The sequence below is a fragment of the Rhinolophus sinicus genome, linkage group LG02, assembly GCF_036562045.2.
Source record: "Rhinolophus sinicus isolate RSC01 linkage group LG02, ASM3656204v1, whole genome shotgun sequence".
Lineage (NCBI taxonomy): Eukaryota > Metazoa > Chordata > Mammalia > Chiroptera > Rhinolophidae > Rhinolophus > Rhinolophus sinicus.
The window spans coordinates 96557424-96569549 of record NC_133752.1 but is presented as its reverse complement, the minus strand read 5'-3'; positions in this window follow the sequence as shown (position 1 = coordinate 96569549).

Genomic DNA, 12126 nt, shown 5'->3' with positions numbered 1-12126 from the left:
ATTTTTAAGTGAAATTTGAAAGGAATTGTGTTTTACTAACAATTGTCACCCCAAGAAATTTAATTTAAAAAAAAGAAAAAAGGTGTGCACTATATTTCCTAAAAGGTTTTGAAACTTGCAATTCGCTCCTACCCTCACACACCTAGAAAAGTGTTAATAATCATAAAAGGGGATGTGTGATTCATTTTTTGATAAAGAGAAAAGGACCTGCAAAGAAGGGAATGGAATATGGTACAAATACCAGAGTATCTTCTAATATTCTAGTTCCTCTTCTCTCCTCTCGTGCTTAGCCAGTGCACTGTGGGCCATTTCTGCAGTGTGGGTGTTTAAGGCAGAGTCAAAGTGACTAAAATCTTGATTTCAGATACTCCCACGTGTAAGATTTAATAACCTGGCATTTACCTCATTTCCTACCCTGCTGCGGGTACATACAGACTTTAGACAGCTGAATAAATCTGTGTGTGCACTGGAGTCTGTAAGAAGATAAGAGGCAGAAAGGCAGGAAGTGACCTTCATCAAAGCTTGTCTACCCTCACTCCATCAGCTACTCTTATGCAGGGTCTTTCTGAAGTCGAAATTTCATCTTTGTGGAGAGTGAGATGGTTTCTCTACTTCCCAAATATACTAAGTATTTCACCTATGGAGTAGTTTCTAGGTTTTTTTGTGTTGTTGTGTGCTTTTTTTTTGGAGGGTGGGGCGGTTTATGTAGGCCTCCCAGCGGAGTTCCAAACAGTATGGGCCTCCTCTTTGTGTCAATGCAGGTTCATTCATTCATTTAACAAATATTTATTATTTAATATATAGTAAGCAATGGCCCTTAACAAATGTCTATTTAACAGGGCCCTTTCATATTCTAGATATTGGCCCTTTATAAATCAATAGAGTATTTTAAGAATGACTCTCTATATTTAGATCAAACAACAACCTTGACCAACTCAATGCTAGATATATAATGAGGCATGTTTTTTAAAAATTACATAGATTCTTGCCCCATTTCTGGGATTAAAGAAACCAGCTCTCTTTCAAGTGTGGTATTCTCCAAAGTACGTTTGGAGAGGCTGTTCCAGGAATCTGCCCTAGCCTTGGACACTGACACCTGTGACGTGGCTCTAGCCCAGGGCTCGCATGCACAGGCCCCAAGACTGGGCCTGCTGGGTTCTGGGGCCTCAGGGGCTGAGGTCAGTCCTGACTGATCGGCTGGTTTCTGGCCACCTCGCCTGAGCCCACAGAGACTCTGTCTGTTCACCTGCCTTCTAGACCTGTGCTCCCCCCACAGCACAGGCCCACGGCCTGTCAGCATTCCCAACCTGCTCCGGGTTTTGTGCCCTGCCTCCACAATCCACTGCTGCTCAAGCCCAAACTTGACAGTTGTGACTAATAGGGGGCAGGTCACCCTTTTAGCTCCAAGACAATCTCCCATCTAACTCATTCCAGCCTGTCTTACTCAAACAAAGGCATTTTCTGTCCAGCCCCGGCAACCCCAGAGCTGCCCTGAACCGTGGGTCTGCTTCCTGAAGTCTAAAGGCTAATAAAGAAGTTTTCTTCATATTCCTTAGAAACAAATGGTAGCAAATTTATTAGAAATCACTCTACAGTTTGAATCACCTCATACTATGTTAGCAACACATCATTTAACCTCTCTAGAACTCATACTTAAAATGGGAAAACTGAGCTAACCCTATTCCTCCAAGTCTTAGAGTATACTAGAATAAGAGGTGAAAGGCAGAGGCTTTGGAGATAGGCAGGCCTGTGTTCATGTCCTGGTTTCCTATTTACTAACTGTGACGTGTGGACAAGTGCCTTACCCTCTTTGAGTTTGAGCTTCAGTTAAATGGAAACAAATCCTAACTCTTAGTATTGTAAGGATTCAATGAGATAATATATGTAAACTTCTTAGCACTTAGTATTAATCAACACGGTTATATGCCATATACAAATATATGGTCACATGTAAATACTTAATGCTGACATGTTTCTTGTAATTCAATTCTGAGCATTCTCTTCAGCTCCATCTTAGTCCTTGCATCTCACAGTGTATTTTAAATAATTACTGAATATTTCTATGGCCAAGTAATATTTGCCTGAATATTACTTTTGTTACAAGGTTCCCAAATCTTAGTTCTTAAACTTACCCTAATCAAAACTATGGTTAAAGTGGTGGCAGGTTAGCTAAGTTGGTTACAGCATGGTACTAGTAGCACCAAGGTTGCCGGTTCGATCCCTGCATGGGCCACTGCGAGCTGTGCCCTCCTTAAAAAAAAAAAAGAAAGAAAGAACAAAAGTATGATTAAAATAATTGTGGTGCTCTTCTAACTTGAACAGATGCCTTTTTTTTTTTTAAGTACAAATTATTTTGGCAACCATCTTTGAACTGACTATAGTTAAAACTGTTAAAAGAAGTTCCAGTTTGTAATCAGGAAGCCAGAATGATTTGGTAAATCATTTGCACGCTGGGGAGAAACCATGGGAGAGGTGCTGGGTCCCTGCTAGCTTCGTGTCACAAGTTCATAAACACTCTTTTGACAGCAGGCTTCCAGAAAGTGTCCCAACAGAGAGCGGAACAAAGAGGAGGTGACTCTAAACTGTATTTTAAACATTTAAATCCTAAAAGGTTCCACTCTTCCAATTAGAGACAAAGACGTGAAATACTGAAACTACAACTCAGAACACAAGTCATTCTGACACTTACAACACAGTAGGAGTGGTAGGCCCCAGTGGGTCCTCTCTAGACCTTGCTTTACTCATTCAGAAACCCAGAAGAGACAAACAGTCCTCCTCATAGTGCAGCTATGATGACTAATTAATTAATAAGAGAAAGGGGATCCTATTGGCAACAGCAAACATCAAGATACTATAATTCACTTGGGAACAAGAGATTGCCTGAGGTGCCTGCTTTCATCAGGAACTTCCTTTGTCTCTGAGGCAAGGTGGCTAAACTGCTAGTATTTGGAAAGGCCTTTTGGGAAGTGAAATATCCTTGAGTTTATAGAAGGTCCAGGGCAGAGTTGTTCAATATGAGAAAGATGGGGCAAAGTCACATGGTGAGCAGAAGTTCTAGAAGGAAGTGCTGATAGGTACTCATTCCTGCAATGACCAAGAGAACAACGGTCCTCGGAACATATCCACGCCCTCATCCCAGAGTATGTGAATGTGTTGCCATACATGGTAAAAGGGGCTGCAGCTGGGATTAAATGAAGGATCTTGAGATGGGAAGATTAGCCTGGATTGTCCGGATGGGCTCACTGTAATCACAGGCTCAGAGAAAAGAGATGTGATGGTGGAAATCGTGGGTCAGAGGCAGAGAAATTTGAAGGTGCTCCACTGCTGGCCTGAAGATGGGGGAAGAGGGCATCAGCCAAGAAATGCAAGTCTCTAGAAAATGGAAAAGGTAAGGAAATGGATTCTCCCCTAGAGCCTCTAAAAGGAACGCAGCCCTGCCAACACCTTGATTTTAGCCTAACGAAAGCTGTTCTGGACTTCTGGCTTCCAGAACTGTAAAGGAGTAAGTGTGTGTTGTGTGAAGGCACTAAATGTGTGGTAATTTGTTACAGCAGCAATAGAAAACTAATACACCTACTATACACCAGTGCTAGGTGCCAATGATTCATAGATGAAAAGACACGCTTTTCCTTGGAATATTTGTTCAACAAATGCTTATTGGTTGCTCAAAGTCACGTGATAGCTTATGTTTATTAAGCACCCACTATGGGTAAGGAAGCATGTTAAATGCTTTGCAAGCATTTCTCTGATCCTCACACCCATCCTATTAGATGCATTGCTAATATTTATTGAACACAATATGCTGGACACTGTCTTAAACACTTAACATGTATTATCATATTTAATTCTTACAACTCTTTGATAGAGATAATAACTATTCTTCCCTCATTTTACACAAGAGGAAAATGAGGCTTAGAAAGGTTGAAGGCAGTTTCTGCTAGAAAGTGACAAAAATTTAAACCTGTCTGCCTCCAGACCCCGCTCTGTATTTTCCCCATTTCCCAGATGAGTACATTGAGGCTCAAAAAAAAATATTTGCCAAAGCCAGACAGGTCCTGATAAATGACAGGACCAAAACTGATTTGTCATCCACTGATTAGCACAGACTTTTCTATGACTCCCCAGTTGTCCACAGCCTCCTGATTCTAGCCTAAGGCCTGTTCAGAAAACCTTGCGTAAACGTTGCAGTGACTAGATCTGCCCTAGCCTGATGCCTAGTTGACCAGTTCTTAGTACAGAGATTTAGGATTACGGTATCTCAGGATGGATGGCCCAAGTCCTCCTTGTTGTCTTCAGCTCCTTTTAAGCTGGGGCTAATTGCGTTGCCCTAACAAACTTTTCTTCCCTTGGAGGAGAAGCCATTACTCTGCTAAGCTCCTTTTCCCCTTCTCCCTGCACTCCTGCCATAACCCCCTTAGGACCCAGGGCTCTCCATACAGAATCCCCCATGCAGGTCTAGAAAGCAATGGTTTTCAGCGGAGAGAATGCAGATTCACACAACCCTCAAACTGTGAATCTGAGATCTGCCACAGGGAGTGAGCTGAAAGGAAGAAAGAGGCAGATGGGAAGGCTCAGCTGCTCCACTGACTTCAACACCATCCTTGCTGCTGGCTCCACGGCAGGCCGCCGAGCAAGTCCCTCAACCTAAACTCCTTGGTTTCCCACAGCAGAGCCAAACTGACGATGGGAAAAAAAAGGGTTAACAAAAAAAACCAAAGGATGACAATAAAGAAAAAAGGACTAAAGGCATATATCAGTTTCTAAATATATCAATTTCTAAACTTCAGGTGTATGACAGTAAGAAACGTATTTTGGGAGAAGAAAAACATTAAGGAGCTCCAGACTTAATGCAAATGGTTCAGACACTAAGTACCCAAGAAATGTCTATTTAATTGAATTGGTTTATTTGAAATAAACTGATCTGATGGCCTGGCCCATTTTAATCTAGACATACCCTGTGGGGACAGAGTCCCAGAGAGCAGTTTCCAGGCTCATGTTGAAAGGTGCTGGCCTGGGTAGTAGACGGCCATCTGCTGTGGCTGGGTGGCCATCAGCTGTAACCAGTTAGCCATTAGCCACTAACATAACTGCCATGGCTGAGCTAGCAAGCGCGGATTGCAGCTAGCAATTGGGGTTGGTTGGTTGGCAGAGAAAAGGACGACGGATTGTGCATCGTGTGGCTCCTGCTTCCTGTGTCTCCAACCCAACCGCCAGCGAGACTATAGTGATATGAACCCCCTTCCTATGGCTCCGTGGGTGCTCCCTTTTGGCCTCACCATATCCTGCGTTCTCGTGCAGGGAGCAGGAGCTGAGTCCTGCATGACATACCCTTTGCCCCCACCACCAGCTCTCTCTCAACAGGAAGGAATCCTGTCTATTCTGTCCTTCAACGAAAACAAGATATTTTCCTTCTTAAAATTCAAACCCTTTCCTTGTTCATCCCACCCTTTGCCTGCTACCTATTCCTTCCTGTCAGTTCTAGTTTAGTACTTGAGGGGAATGCCTAGTCCCTGACTGGTCAAAAGGAGAATGAGTAGCTGAGAAAGACGACCTTGGGCTTTCCTCACAGAGGTTCCTCCCTCAGCTTCGGGAGCCCTTCACTGACTTTTCCATGAGAGTTCCAGCAGACGCCCATCCCCTGATGTGGTCTTACAAAGTGGTCGCCAGGAACGTCCACAATAAGAACAGTGCAATAATCAGAAAGTAACCTTGCCTCTCTTCAGGGAGAGCCTGCCTAGAAATGGAGTAGAAAGACAGCCATAATGCCAGTAGAGCAGGAAGAGTAAAACATGGCTGCCTGTTTCTCTGACAGCGCAGAATAAACCCAGTGGCTGTATTTCCTCATTTAAACATCCATGAAACATCTTGAGTATTTACTGCTTCTGAGAATTGGTAGGTCTCCTTACTTTGAATGACACACAGACTGTTAATTTTCTCCCTAGAACTGTTAGAACATAACACACCCAGTGCTGGGCTGAGTCGGTCTCTTTCGCTGTAACCCTGAAGCTCAGCATCGTGCCTAGAACTTAGTAAGAAGCCTCAACATCATTCTTGACTGATTTATGTAGCTCGGTAACAGCATTATGATGACTGAATGGTTGTTAACATGGTGTGCTGGGAAACAATGCATGTAATTTCATTGTTTTGCAACTGGTTTTGTTCCTTAGCTATCAAACCAGGTCAGATTCTTCAGATTCTCAAATGTCAGACAGCCAGATGCCTCAAGGTATGAGAGGAATGTTTTTAAGATTGGTTTCTCTTCATGACATCATTTCTCATTACTCTCCTGCCAGCCAAACAAACCTGTTTGCTGCCTGTATTCATGGCTCTCACTCTTTGCTCCTTTGTCCTTCAGCACAAGTGGTATTTATTTCTACACTGAATGCTTTTTACTTTCTCTCTACCGATTCACACCCCTCTGACCTACCTACCTACTCATGCAAGCGTAGAACAGGATGCCCATTTTGGGTTACCATCTCCCTAACTGGATTGTCCCTTGAAGTCATGTCTCCTCTGTTTTTCTATGGGTGCTTGATTTATGAGGGAAGTAGGATGATTAGTCCATTGGAGCTTGCATTTATGTATCACCTGTATCCCCAGGGAAATTGTAAGCCTCAGGAGGGAAGAATCATATCTTCTATTTCTTTCCTGTCACACCCCTGCCAAGACATTCATTAGCACAGCCTTCAGTTTTCGGTAAGTTCTTAAGAGATGGTTCTAACTGGGTGTGTTCTTTTATGCAGGTAGAGAGAGCAGACTTCGGTTTTACTCCAGGCTCTGTCTTGAACCACCTGAGTGGTACGAGCTGGGGCACTTTACCTCCCTGCCCCTCAGCCTCTCAATGATAAAATGAGAACATGGCCGAATGATCTTTAAAGGCTCTTTCAGTTCCAAAGTTTCATTTCCAAAGTTCTATGTATATACTGGGGGTGACAAAAAAATGCATACACATGACCTGTATTCATCATTTGTTATGAGTATATACTGAGTATTACAATTTTAATACAGGTTTTTCCTTTCTCAAAATGTGTACACATTTTTTTTGGCACCCTCTGTATTTCTGTCTTGGTGATGTTTCTTCCAGCCTGCCCTGTCATTTCCCACTCCCACCATTTTGCCACCATTTGGCCCGTCTGAGACTCTCCCAACATCTTGAACAGTCTTGAGGCACATTCGATGTTCAGTGACAGCCCAATGAGCCTGAACAGTCAAAGGCACTCTGTGCACAGGGTCTGGCTTTCTGAGCAGATCCACAGACAGTCTCCTTGTATCTGATTAATTGTCAGCCATGGAAATAAGCAACCTTGTTGGGGTTGCAGCTCCAAATACTTTCTCTTCTCAGACTCATGCAAAATCCCATGCAACAACCATCAGAGACTTCTTTCCAGTTCTTCTCTTGCATCTCCTCAAACATACTCCCTGCCCTTGAAGCCCTCTCAATGTCTCCTCAAAATATGCCTGTCTTGTGCAAGAGCGATTGGTGCCATTGCATCACAGACATGGGCGAGGCAATTACCTGAGCAGGTAGAGTGCTGCCCAACAAAGTGGGTTCGTGGGAAGCCCTTGGTATGTATTTGGAAAAACTTAGAAGTTACGAGCTTGGGCAAGTTGCTTAAACTCTCTATACCTCAGTTTCCTGATCTGCAAAATGGGACTAATAATGGTACCCACTTAATAGGGCTCTCATGAGGATTCAAGCAATTAGCACTAGGCCTACTAAACATTTAAGTGCTCAGTAGATGTTAGCTATCGTTATCATTATTATCATTATTATTATTAGGGAGCTATCTTAAACCAACTCCCAATATGGCTTTCACCTAAATGAGTATGGAAGCTCAGGCCGGGCAGAGAGGTAAGCTCACATGACAGGCAACTGGCTTGCTGGGAAGCAGAGAAGTAGGGATGCCTCACACCAGTATTTTTAGCAGTGATAGTGAATCATGAGCATTTAATGTCAGAAAGACTTAAAATTAAAATTGCTTTTAACACTTCCAGTATTTTTACCCCACTGTTTTATCTGGGCATAAAAGAAAAACTAGTTTTAATTATATCTTGCTCTGCAGGGAAAACAAAAAAACAGAAAAAAACCTCAAACACTTGCCATCTCTCTTCTTTTTATATGTTTCTTTCATTCTTAACGAACAGCAGGCTTCAAAAATGATGGCTTCAAGTGGAGTGTCTCTTGGTCATGTGGAACCTGCCTACTGGGTCTTGTTAAGCCCAATGTTATTACAGGAAATGAATGCATTGTATTGAAGCTGTTTGTCACCCCATTGTTTCACAGGCCCAGGCCTGTGTGGGACTGTTTGTACTCCAGCACACACAGCAGCCATTATATCCCCTGCAACATCCTTCATGCAGCTGTGAACACTTGTGCCCAAGCCAGTTTCTCTGCAGCGGAATTTACTCCGAAAGGGATTGTGAACAACATACCAAGTCAGGGCCCTACTTCGCTATGGGAATGTGCAGGGCTCTCCAACATTCCTCCTCCCACTTGGCCAAGAAAAACAAGCAAATAGAGGCCCACTTTGATGTGTGTACCTCTGGGCTATTCAGAACTGGGACTGTGGGGTAACAATTCCAAATCTCTACATGGAATCTCCATTCACAACTTTCTGACCCAGAGCAGGAAACAGTGAAGCCCCTTGCAGGAGATGGCTTTCCCCTAAGGCAACAGAGTCTGGTAACTACAAAGTGCTGTATCCCCACAGTCAACAAAGGCCAGGGGTGTCCAACCTGATCATTTCACACCATGACGGGTATAATATAAGGGACAGAAGGAGGCTTGGCTTTGTGTGGTGAACACACAATGTAATATACAGATGATGTATTACAGAACTGAATACTTGAAACCGATATAATTTTATTAACCAGTGTCACACCAATAAATTTAATAAAATTAGAAAAAAATACCATGACAGACTGACTTGTGATGTGACTCCGTGAAACTGTGATTCGTTCAGGTTTCAGGTTTCCTTTGGCCCATCTACCAGAGGACACATATTTAAATCATCAGAACAAGAAATATTAGCTCCCAGGCTACAAATGGGTGTCACGGAAGACTGAGACAGTGAGCTCACGGACATACATTCATTTCAGGGCTCAGCACTTGCAGTGACCACCTCTGTGTTGTTAGATGTGACAGCATTTTGCCCTCACCTTGAGGTTTGAGTTGGCAAGGGCAGCCCTAGAAACACTGATCATTTCCCCTTAGGCACCGTGCCTACAATTTTGGTTGATAATTGATGATGTTTGAAGACGTGGTTGTGTAAAGTGAACCAACCATCTGGGCTTTTCCTAGGACTGCACTGCAGATCAATAGAATATTTAGCGCAAGGAGCTGCCATAAGTTAAATATGTTCCATAAAATATGCATGGGTAGGGATATGTATGTATACATAGAAAGATAAAACTGTGCATAGTCTTATCAGTAGTAATCTCCAACAAACACAATTTATCAATGTTGGCCAACGAATTTCAGAGTGGATATCATTAAGAACATGACTTAAATAAATAAAAATACCTAGATGTAAGTTATATTCTTTAATGGCTAAATTTCCAGTTTTCTGTGTTAAATGTGACTCTGGTGTTTATTGCCAGGGCAAAGGAGGAAGCGAACTTAACCTGCTCTTGACTTTTCCATCAGAGACTGGAGCCTTCTCGGGCTTACGCTCAGCTCCTGTGCAGCCGCTGTGGTATGAAAAGCCCTTAGACTGTTCTTCCTGCTGCTGCCATAAATTGTCCTTCTGCTGACTCTCACTGCGCTAGCAACAGAATGCCATCTTTGACTTCTGATCCCAAGGACTCCAATACCCTGCAATTCCTTTGCTAAAGGAAATCCTTGTGCCTCTGCCCACAACAAACACAGCAGGCAGAAGGTTCTCTCCATTTCCAGCCCCTGAATGCTGTCTTGTAACCGACAGAGAAGCATATAAAGACGTTCATGGAACAGGCATCCTGTGAGCCAGCTTTTCCTGGGACAGCCATTGTTTTTCCAGTCAGGAACGGGTTCTCCTGATAATGAAGACACTAATTTATTCTCCACTTTTCCCTCCCCACTGATAGTTGAGGCTTGGAGTGGCCATAAAAATAACTTCACAAAGAAGACTAAGGATTACTCACTAGTTACGTTCCCTTCCCACTCATCCTCCTTGCCAAGCAATCGCCACTCTCACCACTTTTTGAGGGATTGGGGGAGGACATTAAAAAGCAGAAGGAGGAGAAGGAGGCAGTAGAGAATGAGAACAGATTAGGTTTTAAAGTAGATGGGTCGACGTGGTTCCCTGCCAGGTGTCTTCCTTCATCTAGTGATCAGTAATCTGAGGTCTACTTGCTTTAAGAAAGCATCTAGATAGCAGCACGGCACACAACACGTTCAGCATGGAGGGTGAGCTAAAGTAACATACCTCTCAACATAGTTATTGTTCTTCAGGGTTTCCAGGAAAAACAAGTTTAAACAAACATAATATAAAACATTTCAATGAAATGTTTTTTCATTGTAATTTTTTATGTCATTGAAATATTTTATTTCAATAATCTGTGAAATAAAATTCATAGAAATCAGTCAGCATATTTGCAAAACACTCTATAAATTGTAGATCCTCAAACATTTTTGCTCACAGCCCACCAAAGCCCCCAAAAAGAATTTTGAAAAGCTATGCACTTTCTCACCTGTTTTAAAGATAACACCCAAAAATTTTCAACATACTTCATATAATTGTCAAGGATGTAATTTCCAGCAGATTGTAAATGTTAATATTTTAAACTAAAAGAGGACATCACTTTTAAATGTGTTCGATGGAACCTAAATATTTGGACAATTTGTTACTCATTTTCAACTATGTAAAAATATATGAAAACTCTTATTTGATATTTGGAAATGATATATCCTTTACGTTTCTTGTTGAACTTATATCTATTCTACTTCTCCACATAATTTTATGCTAATGATGTTTATTTTTCATCCTTGAAAGTCTTTTATTAATCATACTAGCATGCTTCTCTGTAACAAAATAGGTGTACCTATTCCTGGACTATGGAAGGAGGTCTGGAGTTACATTTATGATGTGAGGGACGGAAGCACCCCCAGGAAGCACTCACCAGCTCGGTGCAGCATATGCTCAGAGTGGGAGGAGCACACAGCCCGGTGTCTAGGATAGATGTTTCATCCCCAGTGTCAACACTGAGATGTATTCATTTTATAGACGAAGAAACCAAAGGTCATATAGCTGTGAGAAATTAAATGGGGGATAAACGTGCAACTTGGACCTGAGAGACTCTGGATTCTGGGTTCTTTCTAGCACACCACAATCCTTCTTAGGGAGCAAAGTCACAGTGAGGGCCTCTGTAGGTGTGCTTGGGCTTGCTGACCTTTGGCTGCTATATGCAGGGCCCTCTCCCCACCAACCCCTTACCTTCTCTCAACATTGGGCAAGAGTTCAAGGCTACGGATAAGCCAGAGCAAGGTATCCCACTTTTTACAGAAGCTTCCCATCCAAATCCAAAACTAATCATGGCCTTCCAAGCATACTGCATCCATTTATAAAAAAAAGCAAAAAACAAAAAAACAAAAACAAAAAAGAATCAGATAAGAAAGGGGATTTCCTGAAGAGAAGGAGAAAGGAAATCTAGGACTGTCACTGGCACCTGAGGTTATTCACATGTTAAATATTTTCTTTATTAGGCAAACTCAAATTTTTGCCTTAGAAATATTGACAACCACTAAAGTAAAAAAAGGAACATGGTGGGACTTCAAAAAGGAGTCTCGTTTATATCATTTTATATTATAAAAGCTCGCTAAGAAATTAGCTCCACATCTTGTATTTGATCAACTCCAGACCATTACGTTTTGTTTTTCTGCTAATGAGTTTCTTTAAAACCAAAGTAACAATCCCAACATCCTGTCAGTTGAAATAACAACAGCAAAAGTCATAGCAGACACTTATACAATACTTAAAATGCATGAGGCATTTTGTTATTTTTAGTCTCACAATTACCTTATGAGCTGATTACCATTGTATCCCAATTTTACAGGTGAGGAAACTGGAGCACGAGAGGTAAGTATCTTGTTCACGGTCACAGGGCTCATAAGTGATGGAGCCAGGATTTAAACCTAGGCAATTTGGC